Source organism: Zingiber officinale, chromosome 8B (genome assembly GCF_018446385.1).
Source record: "Zingiber officinale cultivar Zhangliang chromosome 8B, Zo_v1.1, whole genome shotgun sequence".
NCBI lineage: Eukaryota > Viridiplantae > Streptophyta > Magnoliopsida > Zingiberales > Zingiberaceae > Zingiber > Zingiber officinale.
Window position 1 is genome coordinate 19,408,456 of NC_056001.1, and position 22,631 is coordinate 19,431,086.

The window sequence follows — 22,631 nt, forward strand, 5'->3', positions numbered from 1 at the left end:
CATAAAACTGAACCGATAATTAATAATGTTACTAGGTTTAATTTAATATTTATTAATCAAAATCTCATTCACGGACAAACATAGTTAGCTCGTCATAGGGTTGTAAATGAATCAAGCATTCGTGAATAAGTTTGTTGTGCAGCTTGGTAAGAGTTTGTTTATGTTCGTTCAATATACACAAAATTAATTAAATAAATAAATTTAAACAGCTCGTTAAACTAAACATACAAATTTGAAGATATAAGTGTTCAGTTTGTTAATGTTCATGAACAACGTTCGTGAATAATTTTCGTGAATAACATTCGTGAATAATATTTATGAACCATATTAATTAATAAAACTCTTTTAATATGCTAAATAAATAATAAAATAAATAAATTTAAAATTTCAAGTTCAATAACTAATTAAACAATTAAAAATTTCAAACAAGTTTGAATTGAGAGTCCGATAATATTTAAATGAATCAAACTCAAACCAAGCTCAAGTCAAGTTTGAATTGAGAGTTCGATAATATCTAAATGAATCAAGCTCAAGTCATGCTTCAAATAAGTCCAAGTTCATAAAAAATAAATCAAACTAAGGTTGAATAATCATTTTAAAAGCTTGATTCTTTTTCAACTTAGCTCGACTTAACTTGACTCGGATCGATTATCTTATCAAATAAGTTTAAATATTCTAAAGTTCAACTCGATTCGAGTCGAATCGACTTAGCTGGTTTACAGCCCAAACGAACCCTAGCTCCTCGTATGCTTTGACGATTGCAGTCGAAATTATGAAACTCGTTTTAAATAAATTCACTGAGAATTTGCTTTATAAATTATCCTCCCTAGATGTGCCTCTGCACTCGTTCAGGTTTGTTGCATGCGCTTCCTTCGGTGAATTCCTTCTTCACTGCTGTGTGCTCCAATGCACTACAGGTAGGTCATTCCCCTTGAACGAACTGTCTGCTGCTACTCCTTTCTGCATTTGTTAGGCCTCTGTTGTTAGTGAAAGGAATAGCAAACTTAACAGTTGCATTGTGCGGCTTGTTTTTCAACATGTTTTTGTATATTATTATACTATACTAACAGTATACAAGTATTCAATTGTCAGAGTTTGAATAAATTCAGGGTATTCAGGATTACTTTTAAGTATACGCTTTGTAAATAATATTATTAAAGAATTCATTGTATAAGGAATATTTATTTAGTCCGGTGCACTTTGTAAATAATATTCACATTGTAAATAATATTATTAAAAAATCTATTGTATCATGAAGAAATATTTGTTTAGTCTAATGTATCAACGTGATGGGAGCAAATAATTTTTTTAAAAAGTGAATGCACGAGCTTTGATTTGTTTTCTAATTTATTAAAGGATTTATAGAATTCCTTGACAGTGGTAGCTCCCTGACAAGAGCAAATTTGAAGAAATAAAATCCAACAATCATAAAAAGTAACAACAAATTTCCTAATAAAGCAGTATCAATCATTTTACCTACCAACAATCTTTAGAAACTATTTATCTTTAAGGAAATTCACTTCTAACATTGCTGCAGACTTTGTCAAGTTGAAAAGGTTCAACGGAGAAAACTAATTTTCAAAGTTGATAAAAAAAATTATATTTCCTACTAACTTCGCTAGATATAATATATGTTCTTACCACGTCAAAATCGACCGAAGAAAGAAAATAAAACTAAGGATGATAATTTTCCTCACAGATTCGAGGTCCTGTGAAAAAAATTCGAAACGGGAATAGGAATCCTCAATTTATTCAGGAATGGAGTGGGTTTAGAGATTTTTTTTTTGAAAGGGGGTTCAGAACGAGTATGGGGATACTACCCCCATCCCCAAACCTACTCCGAAAATAATAGTATTAATATTATTAATATAATATTAATATAGGGTTGAACGTCGAGCGAATTCAGGACGTATTCTCTAAACCAACCCCAACAATGTTTTGGCCGAGACCTTTGGCCAAAATCTAACTCATAATCATGCAAATCATAGTAAATCTCTTATACAGTTTCTATATCTCAAATAAAAATCTAACTATAACTTAGTATATGTCTTCGCAAGTAGCTCTGATACCACTATAAGGATATATCTTCGCAAGTAGCTCTGATACCACTGTAAGGATAAAGCACGCTAAACACGCAAAAAGTGCAGCGGAAAAACAAACTAGATCCTCTCCAGAAAATCCATGCAAAAGAGATAAACCACATATACTAAGTTAAATTAGAAGAATTATACATTTGTTGTCTGCCCTTCGCTATCCCGACAGTAAGGATCTCAGCACGATCAAATGTTCGTGTCTTTACGGTATCCATACGAACACATTTCGTTCGTCTCACGAACTCACGATTTGAAGAAGAACCACCACCGTGGTGCTAGCCACACATGGAGGTTCGGCCAAAGAAAATTCAGCCAAGGAGGAAGGAGGGAAGATCAAAAGTCTCATCACTAAAATGAAATGCCAAAAACCCATCCAATGAATATGAAGGATTTTTTTTTTTTTTTGCCCTTTAGTCTTCTTCCTTCAACGCATTATTAATCCCAATTAATTATAATCATCTTCTTGCATGATTAATCCAAATTAATCATCATTATATTCTTGAATAAATGGATTCAATTGAGTCTAACTCGGATTAGACTCTATCCAACTCAATGAGTCTAACTCAAATTGGACTCATTAACGCAATAAATTTTAGTGCTAATACTAACACTTACCACATCAAAATCGACAGAAAAAAGAAAATGAAACTAGGGATGGCAATTTTCCCCACGAGTTCAGAGCCACGGGAAAAATCCGAAACAGGAACGGGGATCCCCGATTTATTCAGGGATGGGGTGAGTTCAACAACTTTTTTTGGGGATGAGAGCGAGTTCAGGGTAGGTATGGGGATACTGTTCCCATCCCCAAATCCGCCCTGAAAATAATAATAATAATAATAATAATATTATTATTATTATTATTATTATTTAAAAAATATTAATAATAGTGTCATTAAATAATATTGATAATAATATTAATATTAAAAATATTAATAACAAATTATTATTAATATTATATATTATCATTAATACTAATAGTAAAATAATAATAGTATAAAATTAATTTCAGATATGAGAGCAAGGATGGGGATTTGATCCCCATTGGTTCGAGTTCGGGGAATCCCCGAACCTGAAAAAGTGTATATAGGGGCGGGGTTGAAATTCAGGGATGGGGATGGGGATGGAGATGGTTGTTGGTACCCCAAGATTGCTTTTGTTGATGCAGTTAGCACTAGCGGTCGAACCTAGGTTTTGATGAATGACAAAATAGGTTAAGTTAGTTTTGTTGTTGATCTAACACTCTGACCGAGTGTGCAGGAGAAGTCCAGACAGGTCGACGGGCTGACCGGATGTCTAGCACGAAGCCCAGCAAGGTCGACGGGCCGACCGGATAGCTGGCACGAAGTCCAAACGGGTCGACGAGCTGACCAAACGTTTGGCACGAAGTCCAGCTAGGTCGACGGGCTGACCGGATAGCTGACACAAAGTCTAGACGGGTCGAAGGGCTCACCGGACGTCTGGCAGGTAAGTGGAGGTAAGTTACTAGAGGGGAGTGACTGTGAGGACGCGTTCCTGAGAAGGGAACTTAGGCGCCGATCCGACTTAGAACCATCTCGGAACTCTAAGTCGAGATCTTGACTAGATTTCGATCTCGGAGAGACGGAATCTAATTACTGTTTTTATTATCTATAAAACTGTGCTAACAATCTGTGTTGCAGGGTATAATTGCCTCGAACTAAAGTTTTTCTTGCAGGAAGGAGTCTGCTAGAAACTGTTGGTTGCTACTCGGAAAACCTAGAGGTTCCACTGTACAAAAATTTTGTACAAAGGTCTGAACCTTTTCCTAGCTACCATGTGTTCTTTTAAATTAAATTTTGGATCGCCTGCGGAACTTAACACGTTTGATCCAAAACTTAATCTATTTGTTCTTTTAGGTCTAGACTTGGATCTCCTGCGAAACTTGACACGTTCGACCCAAATCACCTTAAGTTATTAATTCCATTAAATATTAATTTCCATAATTGGTTCCCAGTACTGACGTGGCGAGGCACATGGCCTTCTTGGATATGGGAGCAACCACCACCGACTAGACAAAACCTTTTATAGAAATCTAATATTTAATTTCCTAAAATAACTTTAGGTTAACCGAAAAGAACAATCAAATCACAAGGAAAAGAAAAAACAAAAGAACACTATATCGAAAACAAATTCGAAATACTAGAATCGTATGCCTCTTGTATTTAGTATTTATTTCCAAAAATAACTAGTATGATGCGGAAAAGAAAAATACTAGTTATACCTTTTAGAAAGACCTCTTGATCTTCTACCGTATTCCTCTTCTAACCTCGGACGTTGTGTGGGCAACGATCTTCCAAGATGAGAACCACCAAGGCACCTTCTTCTCCTTTCTTCAAGTTTTGGCCAAGCACAAAGCTTCCAAAAGATGAAGATCTTTTTCCACCAACCAAGCTCCAAGGGATGCAAGCTTTCTCTCCTTCTTCTCCTTCTTCTCCAACTTGATCTCCAAGGAGGATGAGAGGTTCGGCCACAAAGATGGAGAAGAGAGAAGAGGAAGAGGCCGGCCACCAAGGAAGAGAGGGAGGAAAAGAATAGAGTCGTTCACAATGAAGGCACCTCTACCCCTCTTTTATAATCCTTGGTCTTGGCAAATAAGGAAATTTAAATAAAAATTTCCTTAATTCCTTTGCCATGAAAAGAAAAATTATTTTAATTAAAACAATTTTCTTTTTTCAATTGTAATGGCCGGCCACCTCTTTCCCCAAAATAAGGAGAGTTTTAATTTAAACAAAAATTAAAACTTCCTAATTTGTTTCTAGAAATTTATAAAAATTTCTCCAATAATTTTTATCCCTTCATGATTGGTTTATAAAAAGGAAATTTAATAAATTAAAATCTTTCTTTTAAACATGTGGATAAAAAGAAAGTTATCTCTAAAAATTAAAATCTCTTTTAATCTACAAATAAGGAAAGATATCAAATCTTTTCTTAATCTTTTGTAGAAACTTATAAAAGAGAATATTTAATTTTTAAACTTTCTTTTAAATCATGAACATGATTAAAAAGGAAAGTTTTCTTAAAATTTAAAATCCACCTTTTAATCAACAAATAAGGAAAGATTTCAAATTTTAAACTCTCTTTTAAACATGTAGATGATTTACAAATAAGGAAAGTTTTTACCAAAAATTAAAACCATCCTTTTAATCTACAAATAAGGAAAGAGATTAATCTCTTCTCTTAATTTTTTGTAGAAAGTTATAAAAGGAAATTTTTAATTTTTAAACTCTCTTTTAAAACCTTGATATCCACATAAGAAATAATTTTAATAAAAATCCCTTTTAATACTCTAGTGGCCGGCCACCTAAGCTTGGGACCCAAGCTTTGGCCGGCCACCAACTTGGCTCATCCATTTGGTCATGGCCGGCCTTAGCTTGGGTTCCAAGCTAGCTTGGCCGGCCCCATTGGATGGGTAAGAAAGTGGGTATGCGGTGGGTATAAATCTCTATATACTAGAGGCTACGATAGGGACCGAAAGGAGGAATTGGTTTTGGTCTCCCGATAAAATTAAGCATCCCGTGTTCGCCCCGAACACACAACTTAATTTTATCAATAATAATTCATTCCACTAGAGAACTATTATTGAACTACCGTACCAATCCCAAATTACATTTTGGGCTCCTTCTTATTATGAGTGTGTTAGTCTCCCTGTGTTTAAGATAACAAATGTCCACTAATTAAGTAAGTTACTGACAACTCACTTAATTAATATCTAGCTCCAAGAGTAGTACCACTCAACTTCATCGTCATGTCGGACTAAGTCCACCTGCAGGGTTTAACATGACAATCCTTATGAGCTCCTCTTGGGGACATTCTCAACCTAGATCACTAGGACACAGTTTCCTTCTATAATCAACAACACACACTATAAGTGATATCATTTCCCAACTTATCGGGTTTATTGATTCATCGAACTAAATCTCACCCATTGATAAATTAAAGAAATAAATATCAAATATATGTGCTTGTTATTATATTAGGATTAAGAGCACACACTTCCATAATAACTGAGGTCTTTGTTTCTTTATAAAGTCAGTATAAAAGAAACGACCTCTAATGGTCCTACTCAATACACTCTAAGTGTACTAGTGTAATTATATAGTTAAGATAAACTAATACCTAATTACACTACGACATTCCAATGGTTTGTTCCTTTCCATTATGGTCGTGAGCTACTGTTTATAATTTATAAGGTACTGATAACATGATCCTCTGTGTGTGACACCACACACCATGTTATCTACAATATAAATTAATTGAACAACTACATTTATCATAAATGTAGACATTTGACCAATGTGATTCTTATTTCTAGATAAATATTTATACCAAAAGCTAGGCTTTTAGTATACACTCTAACAGAAACTTGGGTCCAGGTGGCCGGGAGGTACCCAGGCGCCCGGAGGTCTGGGCGCCCGGGAGGTACCTGGGCGCCCGGAGGCAAAGTTTATCTTCCTCGCGTCGTCACCGCGTGGAGCCTCCTGGTTGGGTCGGCTACGTCATGGTCGAGGCGCTCTGAAGGTTCCAGGCGCCCCGAGCCTCCTATATAAGGAGGGTCAAAGGCGGAGCTCCAACAAGAACTCAGAATTCAATATCCACTTCTTTGTGCTCCTGCGACGCTGCGAAAAAATCTCCGACTTAGTGCTGTCTCTTATTTTTTATTCTATAGTCGGTATTTTCTTTCTATCAGTTCTTGTACATTAATCTTGTAATTCTATTTTCGAATTGATAGTGATTGTCCATCGAAAGCACCCTCGTGTGCGGGCCTTGGAGTAGGAGTCGCCAAAGGCTTCGAACCAAGTAAATCGTTGTGTCATTTTTGGCTTGTCTTTTGTCTTTCCGCTGCGCTTACTCTTTACGAAAGTTTTCTGTTACCGATATTCACCCCCTCTATCGAACGATCATGATCCAACAAGTGGTATCAGAGCAGGTACCGCTCTGATTTAGTGCAACCACCAATCAGGCAAAGGGGGTGTTTTTTTTAAAGAAAAATGAGATAATGTTTATCTTTAAAATAAAACCTTACGCCTTTCATTTTTCCCTCCAAAACTATTTTTGAAAAATACATCGTCATCTTATCACCATTGCTTAGTATTGACAAAATATTACATTTTCAAAATTTTGAAATAATATATTTTTTAATATTTTTAATAATATTTTATTATTTTTTTTTCAAAAATAGTGAAATACTATATTTTTTTTCCAACACTACTAATCCAAGACCAAGTCTTGGGACTTTTTCTCTGTTGCCTTGTGTGCAAGACCAATGTCTCTTCAAGAAAGACGGAACCCCCACGAACCACCACCATACGATCAAGATTTCAACTACTGAAGGCAATTAATAGAATGCTTCTTAGGAAACTTAAATTTCGATAATTTGCTAACATTGAGAAAACCTTCTCAGGAGTCGGAACTGAACAAAAATGTAAGTAAAATTATTTGTGATGTTTTACTTAACAATGTTTTATGCAGACTAGAAAAGTACAAGAATGCATATGAGCTTTGGACCCAGTTGATCAAACTTCACGAGGAGTCGTTGGAGTTAGATGATCAAGTCGAAATCGAATCCAAACTTGAGTCAGATCCAACAGAAAAGCCTACTGAATTAGGGGTTGCGCTCAAGGTTAGTAATTACCAAAATACCCTTGCTAATAGTAGTTTAAAGAATATGCATGTTAATTTGGATATTTCTGAAAATATCTGTGTTGACAATACTTGCAAAAATACCCCTAGGATATTTTCTGATAAAACAAATCTAATTAATTTAGAAAATTCAGAAAATAATTAATAACCCTAAAAATTCAAATTTAAACCTAAATAAATCTGAAAATTCAAATAACAATGATGATAAGGTCAATATTGATCTGGATAAAATTAATAAATTATTTAATAATCTAGACAATATCAATCTAAAAAATCCTATCCAAACTCAAGATAATTTAATTAACAAAAAATTAAGTTTTAAAGATAAGACTTATCTCAACCAATCATATCAACTTAAAAGGCAAAGAAAATATAAGGATAAAATCAAACATTTTGATAAAATCAAAGCTAAATTTAACAGACTTAAAACTAAATGTTAAAGATAACATATTAAACAAAGATAATCTATAAAATTCAAAATTAACAATTAATGAAAGGATAAAAGATAAACCTTTAAGGAAATATAATTCAAATTTAAAAATTAATTCAAATTTAAAAATTAATAAAAAACTTAAACATTAACAATAATCTATTAAAGAAAGATAATTCAATTAACTTAATAAAATTAAAATTGAAAGAAAAATTAAATATTAAATATACTCATTTAAAGAAAGGTAATTTGACTAATTTAATTAATTCAAAATTAAAAACTTAAATTAAAATTATAAATTAAACATTAAATCTTATCTGAAACTAACTTCAATTATACATAAATCTTAAAAGGAAAGCCAATAATTCAGGTGAGGCTCCAGAATAGCTGGCACCTCCAAAACTAACCTACCTGACAGGATAATCCAAACAAACCTACCCGGCAGGATAATGAGGACTAGTTAAAAAGGGACCGGGTTTAACTTGACCCACGGTACTGGTGAAGTTTTGGATGATAGTACGTTAGGGAAGCTTAGTCTATGCATGTCTAGGAAGATATGACTTCGACCTGGTGCATTTGGCTAAGTGGAACAAGCCGAAGCTACCCCTTACAGATCTTAACAAGTTAGACCAAGGTTGTATTAAGTTCAGTGGATAGGACTACTTGAAAAACCTCGAAGGCATGGTTACTCTAATGATGGTCAGGTAACTCACCATACCCCAGAAGTTTATCCAAAGAATGCCTATTTGTTGAGTCCAAAGTTAAACCTGAATCTAATACAAAGTTAAACCAAACAATATAATTGAATCAAATTCATCGCAGAAAAATATAAGATTCTCTGATTGAAAATTTAGATCGGGTGAGATGACAATCAAAATTAAAATTTTGAATTAAAATTAAATTTAAATTTAAGATTAAAATAAAAATAAAAATTAAATTAAAATTTAAATTAAATCTCAAAATTTAAAGATTTATTTTAATCTTAAAAATTTATTTTAATCTTAAAAATTTATTTTAAAATTAACTTAAAAATTATCTTAAAAACTATTTTAACTTTTAAAAACTATTTTAACTTAAAAATTACTTTAACTTAAAAATCATTTTAAAAATTATTTTAAAAATTACTTTAACCTAAAAATCATTTTAAACATTATTTTAACTTAAAAATTATTTAAAAAATTACTTTAACTTAAAAATTATTTAAAAAATTACTTTAACTTAAAAATCATTTTAAAAATTATTTTAACTTAAAAATTATTTTAAAACTTACTTTAACTTAAAAATTATTTTAATTTAAAATTATCTTAAAAAATATTTTAACTCAAAAATTATCTTAAAAATTATTTTAACATAAAAATTATCTTAAAAATTATTTTAACTTAAAAATTATCTTAAAAACCATTTTATCTTAAAAATTATTTTAGAAATTACTTTAACTTAAAAATCATTATAAAACATTTAAAAAATTATTTTAAAAACTTTTAAAAATCATTTTAAGAATTCTTTTAAAAATTATTTTAAAAACTTTTAAAAATTCTTTTAAAAAATTATTTAAAAAACTTTTAAAAATCATTTTTAAAATTCTTTTTAAAATCATTTAAAAATCCTTTTAAAAATTTTTTAAAATCATTTTAAAAAATTTTTACAATCATTTTAAAATTCTTTTAAAAAATTATTTTAAAAACTTTTAAAAATTCTTTAAAAAATCATTTAAAAATCCTTTTTAAAAAAATATTTTAAAAACTTTTAAAAATCAAAATTGTTTTAAAAACATTTAGAAATCATTTTTAATTCTTTTAAAAATTCTTTTAAAAACATTTAAAAATCATTTTAATAATCCTTTAAATAATTCTTTTAAAAATCATTTAAAAATTATTTTAAAAACATTTAATTTTTAAAAAAAAATCATTTTAAAATCCTTTTAAAAATTCTTTTAAAATTTATTTTAAAAACTTTTAAAAATCATTTTGAAAAACCTTTTAAAATTTCTTTTAAAAATCATTTTAAAAAACTATTTTAAAAGTCATTGTAAAAATACTTTTAAAAACTCATTTAAAAACTATTTTAAACTCTTTTAAAAATTATTTTAAACTCTTTTAAAAATCATTTCAAAAACTCTTTTAAAAATTATTTTAAACTCTTTTAAAAATCATTTAAAAAACTCTGTTAAAAATTATTTTAAAAAAAGTTTAAATCATTTTGAAAAATTCTTTTAAATATTATTTTTCACTTTAATAGAATTTTTTTTAATTTAAAAAAAAACAATAAATTATTTTTATAGATTATTTTAACTTTAAAAATTATTATTTAGACTTTAAACTTATTTTCAACCTTAAACATTATTTTAATCTTAAAATTATTTTTAAACTGAATTTAACTTTACTGAAACTAAAACTTAATATTGAAATTACAATTAAAATTTAAAAATTTATCTTAAACTTAAAATTAAACTTAAACTTAAACTTAAATTAACCACTAATATTAATTTAAATCTAAAATCAAAACTGAATTAAACGTATGTTAATTGCCATTAAACATATCAAAATCCTTTTAAACACTGTTTTAGAAATCCTGTTAGAAATCCCTTAAAAAAATAATTAAAAAAAAATTTGACACCTAACTTAAAAACTTAAATTCCATTAACTTAAACTTTAAACTTAGTTGTGTAATTAATAGGTAGAACTTAATTGTTTAAGTCTAACTTTATTTGAAAACTAAAATTGACTTGAATTAAACCTTACTTAATTGTGTTTAATAACTTTAACTTCATGCTAATTTCAAAATAAAGTAATCCTACTTAATAGGAAGTAAATAAAAAAAATTAATTATAACTAACACTTTCAATGTTAGTAACCTTATTGAATTAATAAAATCTTATCTTATTTAACCTTAAACTGAAGTTAAGCACCTGAATATAAAATTAATTATTGATTAATCAAACTCAAATAAACAATTATACCAAGGATACAGAGATAATTATGTAAATAATATAAGTGTTACTAAATCCCCTAAAACACTTAGGTAGAAAAATGGTTAGGGCTTCGAAATTTAACACACCTAAACCTTAGCATTATATTAAGGGGAGTAATAAAATAAGGAGGATTAATAAATTAAGAGAGAGTAATAAATTAAAGGAGTATCAAAGTCAGGGGGAGAAATTAATTTTTTTCTTAAAAACATTTTGAAACTAACTTTTACAAAACTTAGGTAATTTTGTTAATCTTAAAAATTTTTTGGGTTTAAAAATTAAACTTGAAAATTGGATCTACCTTAGTTAAATTTTTTAAAATTAAATTTTACGAACTAAGTTTTTGGAAATTGGAAATTTAAAGATTACTTTTGACTTAGTGTTTGAAAATTGAAAACAGAGTTCACTTAATATTGAAAATTTGATTTAAAAGCTAAACCTTTACAAAGTTAGTTTTTTTTTTAAAAAAAAAAAACTTCTTTTAAAAAATTGGATTTTTCAAAACTTGATTTTACTTAGTTGGAGTTTGAAAACTTTTTACAAACTAAGTTTCCCTTCAAAATAGTTTTCCTTAAAACTTGAATCTTTTCAACCTACAAAATTATTTTGAAAATTTTACTCTTGTAAAAATACCTGTATAAAACTTATGTTTTAAAGGTTTTGAAAATTTGGTTAACTTTAATAAATATATTATCTTTTTAACTTAACTAGTTTTTCAAATCTAGCTAAAGCTTGTTAAAAAATTACTCCTTCAAAGCTATTTTTCTTTTGAAAAAGGTTAAGAGATACTTTTTAGAGTAAATTATTTAATTTAACTCCCCTGAGTCGATCTGATTAATATTTACATTCCTTTTTGTAAAGATTTTGTATTTTAGATCAATGTCCATTTTTTATGAATGTCAAAGGGGGAGGGTGTTAGGTGGTTAAGTTAGCCAAAACAAAATTGAAAATAAAAACTAACTTAAAAACCTGTTAATACTTGTTTTACTTGCATTTTACACTAACTTAACCAAATTGTCATTCCATCAAAAAGGGGGAGATTGTTGGTGCGGTTAGCACTAACGGTCGAACCTAGGTTTTGATGAATGATAAAATAGGTTAAGTTAGTTTTGTTGTTGATCTAACACTCTGACCGAGTGTGCAGGAGAAGTCCAGACAGGTCGACGGGCTGACCGGATGTCTGGCACGAAACCCAGCTAGGTCGACGGGTCGACCGGATAGCTGGCACGAAGTCCAAACGGGTCGACGGGCTGACCAGACGTTTGACACGAAGTCCAGCTAGGTCGACGAGCTGACCGGATAGCTGACACGTAGTCCAAACGGGTCGAAGGGCTCACTAGACGTCTGGCAGGTAAGTGGAGGTAAGTCACTGGAGGGGGTGACTGTGAGGACGCATTCTCGGGAAGGGAACTTAGGCGCCGATCCGACTTAGAACCATCTCGGAACTCTAAGTCGAGATCTTGACTAGATTCCGGTCTTGGAGAGACGGAATCTAATTACTGTTTTTCTTATCTATAAAATTGTGCTAACAATCTGTGTTGCAGGGTATAATTGCCTCGGACTAAAGTTTTTCTTACAGGAAGGAGTCTGCTGGAAACTTGGGTCCAAGCGCCCGAAGGTACCCGGGCGCCCGGAGGCAAAGTTTATCCTCCTCGCGTCGTCGCCACGTGGATCCTCCTGGTTGGGTCGGCTACGTCATGGTCGAGGTGCCCTGAAGGTTCCAAGCGCCCCAAGCCTCCTATATAAGGAGGGTCAAAGGCGGAGCTCCAACAAGAACTAAGAATTCAAGATCCACTTCTCTGTGCTCCTGCGACGCTGCGAAAAGATCTCCGACTAAGTGCTGTCTCTTATTTTTTATTCTATAGTCGGTATTTTCTTTCTATCAGTTCTTGTACTTTAATCTTGTAATTCTATTTTTGAATTGATAGTGATTGCCTATCGAAAGCACCCTCGTGTTCCGGCCTTGGAGTAGGAGTCGTCAAAGGTTCTGAACCAAGTAAATCGTTGTGTCTTTTTTGGCTTGTCTTTTGTCTTTCCGTTGCGCTTACTCTTTACGAAAGTTTTCTATTATCGATATTCACCCCTCCTCTATCGAACGATCACGATCCAACAGTTTTGATGTGATCAAACAAGTTAAGTTAGGTCTTGTTATGATTTGATCCCTGTGTCTAAGTGTGCAGGAGCTTAGGAGCACAAGAAGTCGAGCGGAAGATGCGGCTAGCGAGAAGGACGGCACGGGAGTGAATGACGGGCTGGTGCGTCTGAGGGACGAGGTGTCGCGGAAGAGTACACCAGTGGACGAGAAGGACATGCGCGATGTTTGACGAACGAGAAACCGGAGCGGAAGCTTGCTTGAGTAGAAGGCCAGAAATTGGGTTAGGGTGAGCCCTATTTCGGTTGACCGAAATCACCTAGGTGATCGGAGCAGCGGAAGAGCTAAAGTGGAGCTATGGAGCTGCTAGAGGCACCTTCAACTCCTCCGGAAGAGCTAAAGTGGAGCTATGGAGCTGCTAGAGGCTCCTTCAATAGGAGTTGAAGGTGCCTCCACGACCTTCAGGCAGAAGGCACCTTTAATGGCTGAAGGCGCCTTCAACCAGCCATGGAAGGCACCTTCGACCAGACAATTCTAGCCGTTGCGGAAAAGGATAAAGTTTTATTTTTTACCTCGCTAGAGGCGCCTTCCAGTCCTATGGAAGGCGCCTTCAGCCTACGGATAAGTTTTTCCAGGGGCTATAAAAAACCCCTAGACCTAGGAAAGATAGAACAACTTCTGTATTCATTTCCTAGCAATAGTTTGAGCTATTAACGAGTGTAAAAGGCTTCTCCACCTTCACTGAAGGAGACTTTTTAAGAGCTTTCATTTGTCTTGGATTAACAACCACTTAGGTTGTAACCAAGTAAATTCTGGTGCCTCTTTCTTTAGTTTCTTATTGTTTAATTTTATTTTCTATTGCTGCTAACTTGAGTTGAAAGATCGAGAAGGTGTTTAGTTTTTCTATTTCAGGCAACTCAACCCTCTCCAGCTGGCCTACCCGGACCTACAAGTGGTATCAGAGCCAGGGTGATTCAGGAGGACTAACCGCCGAACGAAGCACACGAGATGGCCGAACTCAGCATCTACCCACCAAAGTTCAAGGGGGAGTTCACGAGCTAGAAAAAGAGAATGGAGGTATTTTTCAAAACAGACTTCGATTTATTATTAATAATGAAATTCGGTTTTGAAGCACCCAAAGGTAAGGAAAAGTATCAATGGATGAAGAAGGAACAAGCTGACTTCGTGACAAACGGTAAAGTAGAGTTTCATCTGCTGAGCGTCCTCCCACCACAAGAAGTCAACCGGATCAGAGTTTACGGGCCCACTAAGGAGCTCTGGGAAAAATTCTTGGAACTTCACGAAGGAACCTCGGAGGGGAAACTTGCGAGACAGGACTTACTTCACAACTAGTTCAGCAACCTCCGATTAGAAGAAGACGAAACCATTGCACACCTTCACTCGAGAATTAAGGAGCTCATCACCGGATTTTCGAATCTTGGAGAAAAGGTAAGCAACCGAGATTCGCTAAGGTACGCTCTTAATGCATTCCCTAGAAATACGAAATGGGCATCATTAATAGATGTCTACTATATCTCTAAGGATTTAGAATCTATTACCTTAGAAGAGTTATTTTCAACTTTTGAAGTCCATGAATCGAGATGTGCAGATACAAAGAAGGAGCCGAAGCATGACATGACCCTTAAGGCAAAAATGGACGAATAAGATTCAGAGTCCTCTCTCGATGACGACAAAATGGTAATGATGGTAAGATGTTTTAAAAAATTACTTAAATCTAGAAAATCTAACCATCTGCAGGGTAGAAAGAGAAGAATAATCATATGCTACCACTGCAATGAAAAAGGGCACGTTAAAGACAACTGCCCTAAGTTAAAGATCAACGAGAAGGACAAAGGCAAGAACAAGAAGACTATCCAAAAGAACAAATACAAGACCCTAAAGGTGACGTGGGATGAAATATCGTTCGAATCAAAGGTCAAATCCTTTTCTAGACTTGCATTGATAGCAAGTCATTAAGAAGATGAACACGAACACTACAACAAAAACATTAAAAGACAACGGTTAAAAACCGTTGTCGTAGGTCCTTTAAAACCGTTGTAATTGGAAGTGTTGTTAAAAGTGGGGGGCTATGACAAGGGTTTTAAACCGTTGTCTTTGAATGAAAAGACAACAGTTTTGCAACGATTTTAAACCGTTGTCTTTGAATGAAAAGACAACGGTTTAAAAGCGTTGTTGTTTAGAGCATTTTTTTAATAACATTGCCCGTTACAATCGTTTTTGGGGATACGACAACGGTTTTTAACCGTTGTCTTTGAGGGTGATAGACAACAACAACGGTTTTAAATCATTGTCTTTTAAATTATTATCTTTTAATACCAATCTATCATATTTCAATATAAATATATAATAAAGAATCATAATCACAAAAGAAAGAATATTCCCCACATCAATGTCATTCAGAATATTACTTATACAAGAATTATAATCACAAAAGAAGAAACGTGTCTCATGTTTAAATAAAATTTATCTCAATACAAATAAACAAATAAATTCCATTTACAACTAATGAACAATAGCCAACTAATGAACAAGTCCCATCACAATCTTCAACTTGTAGGATTTCATTGAACTCTTTTTTCTCACTTGCTAATTCTTTTATACCAACCTTTTCCAATATTATTGATCATCAGTTCCATAATAAATCCAGTCTTCCCCACACTAGCTCCATCAAAAAGTCCAATCTTTCCACCCCTTTGATAAGGCACCAGGAGATCAACAACCTATTGATATCAAAAGAAATACACTATTATATGTATGAAAAAACTTGTTCTGAAATATGTGTTTACCATTGTGTTGTAAAAACTTAGTAGTTATATGGTAATTCCTGATATGAGCTATATAGAAAAGTCAATCAGATAATTTAGACCCATAAGTTCTTATTTTATCTTTCTAGTTTATAAGCAGTGAAAAGAGATGTTGTTCTTTCAAAGAACCGTTTCGAAAGCTGTAGCAACGACGTACCGCTGTTGGACGACGAGTGCTTCGACTTCTGGCCACCGTCGGAGTAGGAGCAGGACGCAATGGCGAAGTTTGAGACGTTGCAATTGCCGTGGATGTAATATATTCCAAAAATCTTTGTCTAATCGATGAATTAATGATAGTGCGTGTGTAGTATACGAGTAATTAGATCTAGAGATAGAAACTGAAACTGAACAATGCAAAATAAATATTATATATATATATATATATATAGATATATATTTGCTTAGATAAGAAAGCAATATTGCTTCTTCTCTTCAACTATTCCAATTGAATTTCTAGAAAAAATTTGAAACTTTGTTTTTTCTCATTGCCAGCCGATATTGGTGAGAGCGACTAAGTTGGTCATCTTCATGAAGTAGATTTCATAAATTTAAGATTGTATTTTTGACCTCTTTTGGACTCTGTTTTGGATTGCCTCTGGTTTTTGGATCATCATGTCTAGATTCTCCTTTATCAAGAAAAAAAATCTATTTAATAATTAGGTAAAATTTAAAAGAGAATAAGGAAAAAATATATCTAATATCATATGGCCTCATAAAATTTCCATAACAAGAAGAAACACCCTACAAAAATTACATCTAACATGGAATCTAATAAAATGACAAATATGGAATGTCAGATGAAACCATAATCCAGAATAATAATTTGTATTTCATTTAACAATAACATCTTCTCATATAAATATTGTTAGAGTCACAGGTTACAAGGTAGAAAGTCAGGAATAGAGCAGATTTTACAAGCCAAGCAAACATGGTGACCTCACAACCATCTCAAAACTGTTATATACACAAAACAAATGGAGCTAATCCACATAATTAGTCTTACATTAATGTGTTTACCAACAAATGATATATATGGTTGAATATCTCAAAATCTTAAAATGTTGGAAATCACTTCCTGCATTTCAGAATAAGAATAATAATAAAAAAGATGTTCTACCTGGATGTCATACTCACTGAAGTTTTAATAATCATGATGTTTCCTAGGAAAATATATGTTAGGACAAGATCATGAGTCATCAGCCATAATTGGACCTACAAATTAATTTTATGAGAAAATTGGAATGGTTTATGCATGTGTGTATCCAGTTGGGGTATCCATATAAGGCGACCAACTTTCACATCCATGATTAAATTAATAGCATCTCACAGTAAAAAATAACTTATGCATTGCAAAATAAATAAAAAATGTAATATGAAATGATATAGCATAACCACCACATAAAAAAAATCAAGAAATAACTAAATTCAATTAATAAAAGAAGAATTCCTAACATGGTAATTATACCATAGCATTAGAAAGTAGCAGTTTAACTAAAGTTAATACCTTAATTTCATTTCTTTTAACATTTTCCAGTGAATCATCTCTATAACCTGAATGCCTTCATCAACAGATAGAAAGAGGAGATCTAATCCATAGTTGTGTCGACGATTCGACTGTGACATAACATATGCAAAAACAATTGACTCTGCATAGAAGAAATTTGTCATTTGTGTGAGAGGAAATTTGAAAAAAAAAATCCATCTTTGAACTAAGGTAATTCTAATTAACTAGAGAATGAAACTATTTACTCTTGGAACATGACAGTAAAAGTTTCCAGTAAACTCTTGTAGAAGCATTGTGTTAATAGAGAAGCTTCACCTTGTATATACAAATACATTTTTTGTTAAAAGGGAAAAGAATAAATATGACTTGGCATTTAATACTTATTAAATGATGTAAACACAATCTTGTGACATAATATAGTAGTACACAATTTTTCTTAGGAAATAATAGCATGTTATGATGTTATTTAAATTCCATCCAGAACTCATATACTAATCCCCTAGTGCTCATACCTTCGCTGAGGATCACTCTTTGAGAAAGCCACTACTGAAAACCCCAGTGTCAAAATCAGCACCATAAAGAACCTAAACAACCAAAGTCAGCATATGAGTTAGAGTTCTACCTGGCTGCAGGTTCTGGTCGAAACCAATATATGAATAAAGTTTCTAATATTAAGGTATGGAAACAACAAAGGTTCAAGGAAAGAAGAAAGTGGATACATCACATCAAAATTGTGAAATAAATCAATAGATGAAAATGCATAATGATTATGTATGTCTGCATAGGAAATGTGGTGGCACCTCAATCTCTTCTGTTGGTCTTTCCACTATCCGCCAATATTCACCTTCAATATCATCATCGGAAGGTTCCTGCTGGCAGGACCCTAAAACAAATTCTGCACTTCTGCTAAAATATTGTCTCTTGAACTCATCTGCATACGTCTCAAAAGATTCCAGAGTGAAATCTGGACCAGGTACAAATCCAAACCTCTCAACATTGTTACAACAATTAGATTCTGCCTTATCCTCTTCATTGGTATTCTCTATTTTAAGGGTTTTTCTTCTTCCCCCCATAAAGATATGACTTCTGCCCAAAAAAGGAGAAACATAAGCCACAATATGTTTTAACTAACCCCTCACTTATTAATTTCTAAAATGATTCGTCCATGTAACAGACCTATAGGATCATCTATCTTTCGTACACTGAAGAAAATAGAATTCCCATAAGGAGGAGTTCTCAAGATTCTAAAGAACTGCTGTTTAGCATCATCTTTTGACAAGTGTTCCTGCAAGAAAGCACAAATATAAATAAGCAATAAAAGATGATGATAAATATTAGATAAAGAATATTTTGCCAAGATCATTTTTAAGAATATAGAAGTGTGTTACTTGATTTACAATCAAGTCAAAAATCAAGAAATGGTAAACACGGAAGCAGCCTTCCTAGCCACCTCTGTGATTACTGGGAATTGATTCCCATGAAAATTTGACCTTCTCTTTGCAAGCACACCCTAAACATCGATGGTCAACAACAGATTAACAAATGTACAACATAAACATCATCCAGAAAAACACAGTATACTAGTTATTACCTGTCTAATTGAAGATCTGGAATCCATGAATCCCTGTAGCACGATGTTACCATGGGAAGGATTCCTATTCTGAAAGCCTTGGTGTTTAATCTAAAGTCAAGGAATTTTGTCATCAACTGTTTAATAATTTGAAGGAAAATAAAACTTTCCTGGCAAGAATATATTCACTCACAGGAGGCCTCGGAGGTCTTTTCCCTTTAGCAGAATTTTTCTTCGACATTTTAATAATATCATCTACAATAAATGTTCGAGTCGTATTAGGACTAAGTTATTCAGATAGAATTACTTCAGATGCAACGGAAAAAGTTCTCGGCATACCTAAGCTCATGTTCATCTTCTTCTCAGTCATTGCAATTGCCTCTTTCGTTAACGCCTTTGTTGCCATCTGCACATCCAAAACTATGAAATTAAGAAGCAATGCCCCTCCAAAATATATAATATGTAGAATCAACCATAAAAAAGAAATTACTCATCAACGAAACAATTGATAAAATGAATTAACTCAAAGAAAAAGTCAAAAGTTTCAAGTTAGGAATCTCCTGGTATCAAACAACAAGAAAAGAAACTATAACACCAAAACAAACTAGGGCCAAATGCATCACAATAGAATCGAAGGAAAACTCACCAGATCGCAGAGAGGTTGCTGTGAAAGATTGAAAGGAGGGAGGAATTCCTGAAGATCCGTCGATTTTAGCGACACAAATTCTAGGGGTCCATCTGCTACGACTCATGAAGGGGCGATGGGTTTAGGGCTTAGAGAGGAAAGGAGAAGGGGTGGAAGGTTTAGGGCTTGGAGAGGAAAGGAGAAAAAAAAACATGAAGTAGGTGAAGAGATCGACGAAAATGCTTAGGGATTGAGAAGGTAAAGGGGGGAATGCGGCGGCAAAAAATTTCGAGAAGAGGGAAAGAAAAAACACGGCGGAAAAAATGGCGAAGGGAAAAAACGACGAAGGAAAAAATCAACTGTATTCAATAACACGTAATAGACAACGGTTTTCAAAAACAGTTGTCATAATCTCAAAAAAATACGTACATAGACAACAGTTTTTAAAAACTATTGTCGTAGCCTTTAAAAACCGTTGTCGTAGCCCTAAAAAAACATAAATAGACAACGATTTTTAAAAACCATTGGCGTAAGCTAAAAAAGCTGCTAAAAGACAACGGTTTTCGTTAAACTCGTTGTTAAAAGGCAAAAAGACAACGTTTTGGCATAAAACCGTTGTCGTTTGAGTGTTGTTGAATGAGGATTTTCTTGTAGTGGAAGAAAGCTCGTCTGAAATGAGCATCGAGAGCATCGATGAATGGAGAACATCAATAGAAGAAAGCAGCAATTCAGGGGGAGCTACGGATAACGAGATCGACAAGGTAAGTCAGGTGCGATCTCTTCCACCTGATAAGTTGTTTAAATGTGTTAAATTATTAACTAAAGACTGTTGCAAACTTGAAAAAGAAAATAAAGAGTTGAAATTAATTCTAGCAAAATCTTGTCCATTAGAAGAATTTGACAAAATAAAATTGAAAAATGATATTTTGCAAAAAGAAATAAAGAACTTGAAAAATTATGCATGCTCATATAATACAAGTAGTAGAAAATTTAATGGTCTAAATTGCTATTTTTATTACCACAAAAGGCAAGTTAGAAAATTTTCTCAGAAATATATATAAAAAAAAAGGGCAGCCCTGTGCATGAAGCTCCCGCCATACGAGGTCTCGGGGAAGGATCCATTGTACGCAACCTTACCCTATTTTTTGCAAGAGGTTGTTTTCAAGATTCGAACCTGTGACCTTTTGGTCACATGACAACAATTTTACCGTTGCGCCAATGCTCCCCTTCTTCTCAGAAATATATATTAAAGAAATTTCTAATTAACCCGGTTGGAAGGAACCTATATTGGGTTCCAAAGGCTTGTCTAAATTAAAAGTTTAATTAGACTTAGGGCTTTTAGAGAGTACATTAAATATTTGATTTCTTTATGAGACTTTGTCTAGAAGTGATTGATGATCTAATAACCAAGAAGGCCTAGTGCCTCGCCACAGCCTGGAAGCCAATTAACAAAATAAAATATTTAATTGACTAACTTATAAAGCATTGAATAACGATTAGATAATGCTTTACATAGTTGTCAGCATTTCTCAAATTTTTTCCTTAGATTTTTTTTTAGAAATGCCTTTTGCAAAACTTAAAGTTTCTAAATTATTTACGGTGCAAAATTTTCTAAGTGATATCAAACTTATTTTTTTCAAAGTTTTTTTACAATTTTCAAAACACTTGATAAGTTTTTAAAAATTATTGGAAAATCAGTATTTTTTTGTTAAAAAAACTCTCTTATTTAAATTACCCTTAGATTTTTTTTACCTCATTTTTCATGTGATCAAAGGGGGAGAAGGGAAGATTAAGTCTAGGGGGAAGTAGTTCAATTCAAATTTTAAAAAATTCTTAAATTTGAAAATCTTTTTGTACTTTATTGCATACTTGTAATTTTATTGCTTTAACCTTATATTTGTTTACCCTAACTTAACTTGGGTTGCTCACATCAAAAAGGGGGAGATTGTTGGTATCCCAATGTTGTTTTGATGTGATCAAACAAGTTAGTTAGGTCATGTTATGGTTTGATCCCTGTGTCTAAGTGTGAAGGAGCTTAGGAGCACAGGAAGTCGAGCGGAAGATGCGACTAGCGAGAAGGACGACACGAGAGAGAGCCGACGAGCTTGGTACGTCTGAGGGACGAGGTGGCGTGGAAGAGTACACCAGTAGATGAGAAGGGCGTGCGCGACGTTCGAGGAATGAGAAGTCGGAGCGGAAGCCTGCTCGAGGAGAAGGTCGAAAATTAGATTCTGGTGAGTCCTATTTTGGTTGACCGAAATCACCCAGGCGATCGGAGCAGCAGAAGAGCTAAAGTAGAGCTATGGAGTTGCTAGAAGCACCTTCAAAAGGAGTTGAAGCCGCCTCCACGACTTTCAGGCAGAAGACGCCTTCAATAGCTGAAGGCGCCTTCAACCAGGCAATTCTGGCCGTTGCGGAAAAGGATAAAGTTTTATACTTTGCCTGGAGGCGCCTTCCAGCCCTATGGAAGGCGCCTTCAACCTGTGGATTAGTTTTTCCAGAGGCTATAAAAAAAACCCCTGGACCTAGGAAAGATAGAACAACTTCTGTATTCATTTCCTAGTAATAGTCTGAGCTATTAACGAGTGTAAGAGGCTTCTCCGCCTTCACCAAAAGAGACTTTTTAAAAGCTTTCATTTGTCTTGGATTAACAACCACCTAGGTTATAACCAAGTAAATTTTGGTGCCTCTTTCTTTAGTTTCTTATTGTTTAATTTTATTTACTATTACTGCTAACCTGAGTTGAAAGATCGAGAAGATGTTAAGTGTTTCTATTTTAGACAACTCAACCCTCTTCAGCCGGCCTACCTGGACCTACAATGGCAAGACCAACCCCATCCCACTCCATTGCTATCCCTAAATAAAA

The 22,631-nt window shown here is 33.3% G+C and overlaps 1 long non-coding RNA gene across 1 annotated transcript; it reads right to left on the bottom strand.

Annotated features, from left to right (window-relative positions):
* Positions 1 to 18,970: 18,970 nt before the first annotated feature.
* Positions 18,971 to 19,860, bottom strand: LOC122013346. The gene is made up of 4 exons (XR_006120562.1): positions 19,787 to 19,860; positions 19,480 to 19,546; positions 19,162 to 19,395; positions 18,971 to 19,080 (listed from the first exon to the last, which is right to left on the bottom strand). It is a non-coding gene; the product is annotated as an uncharacterized LOC122013346 (long non-coding RNA).
* Positions 19,861 to 22,631: the final 2,771 nt, after the last annotated feature.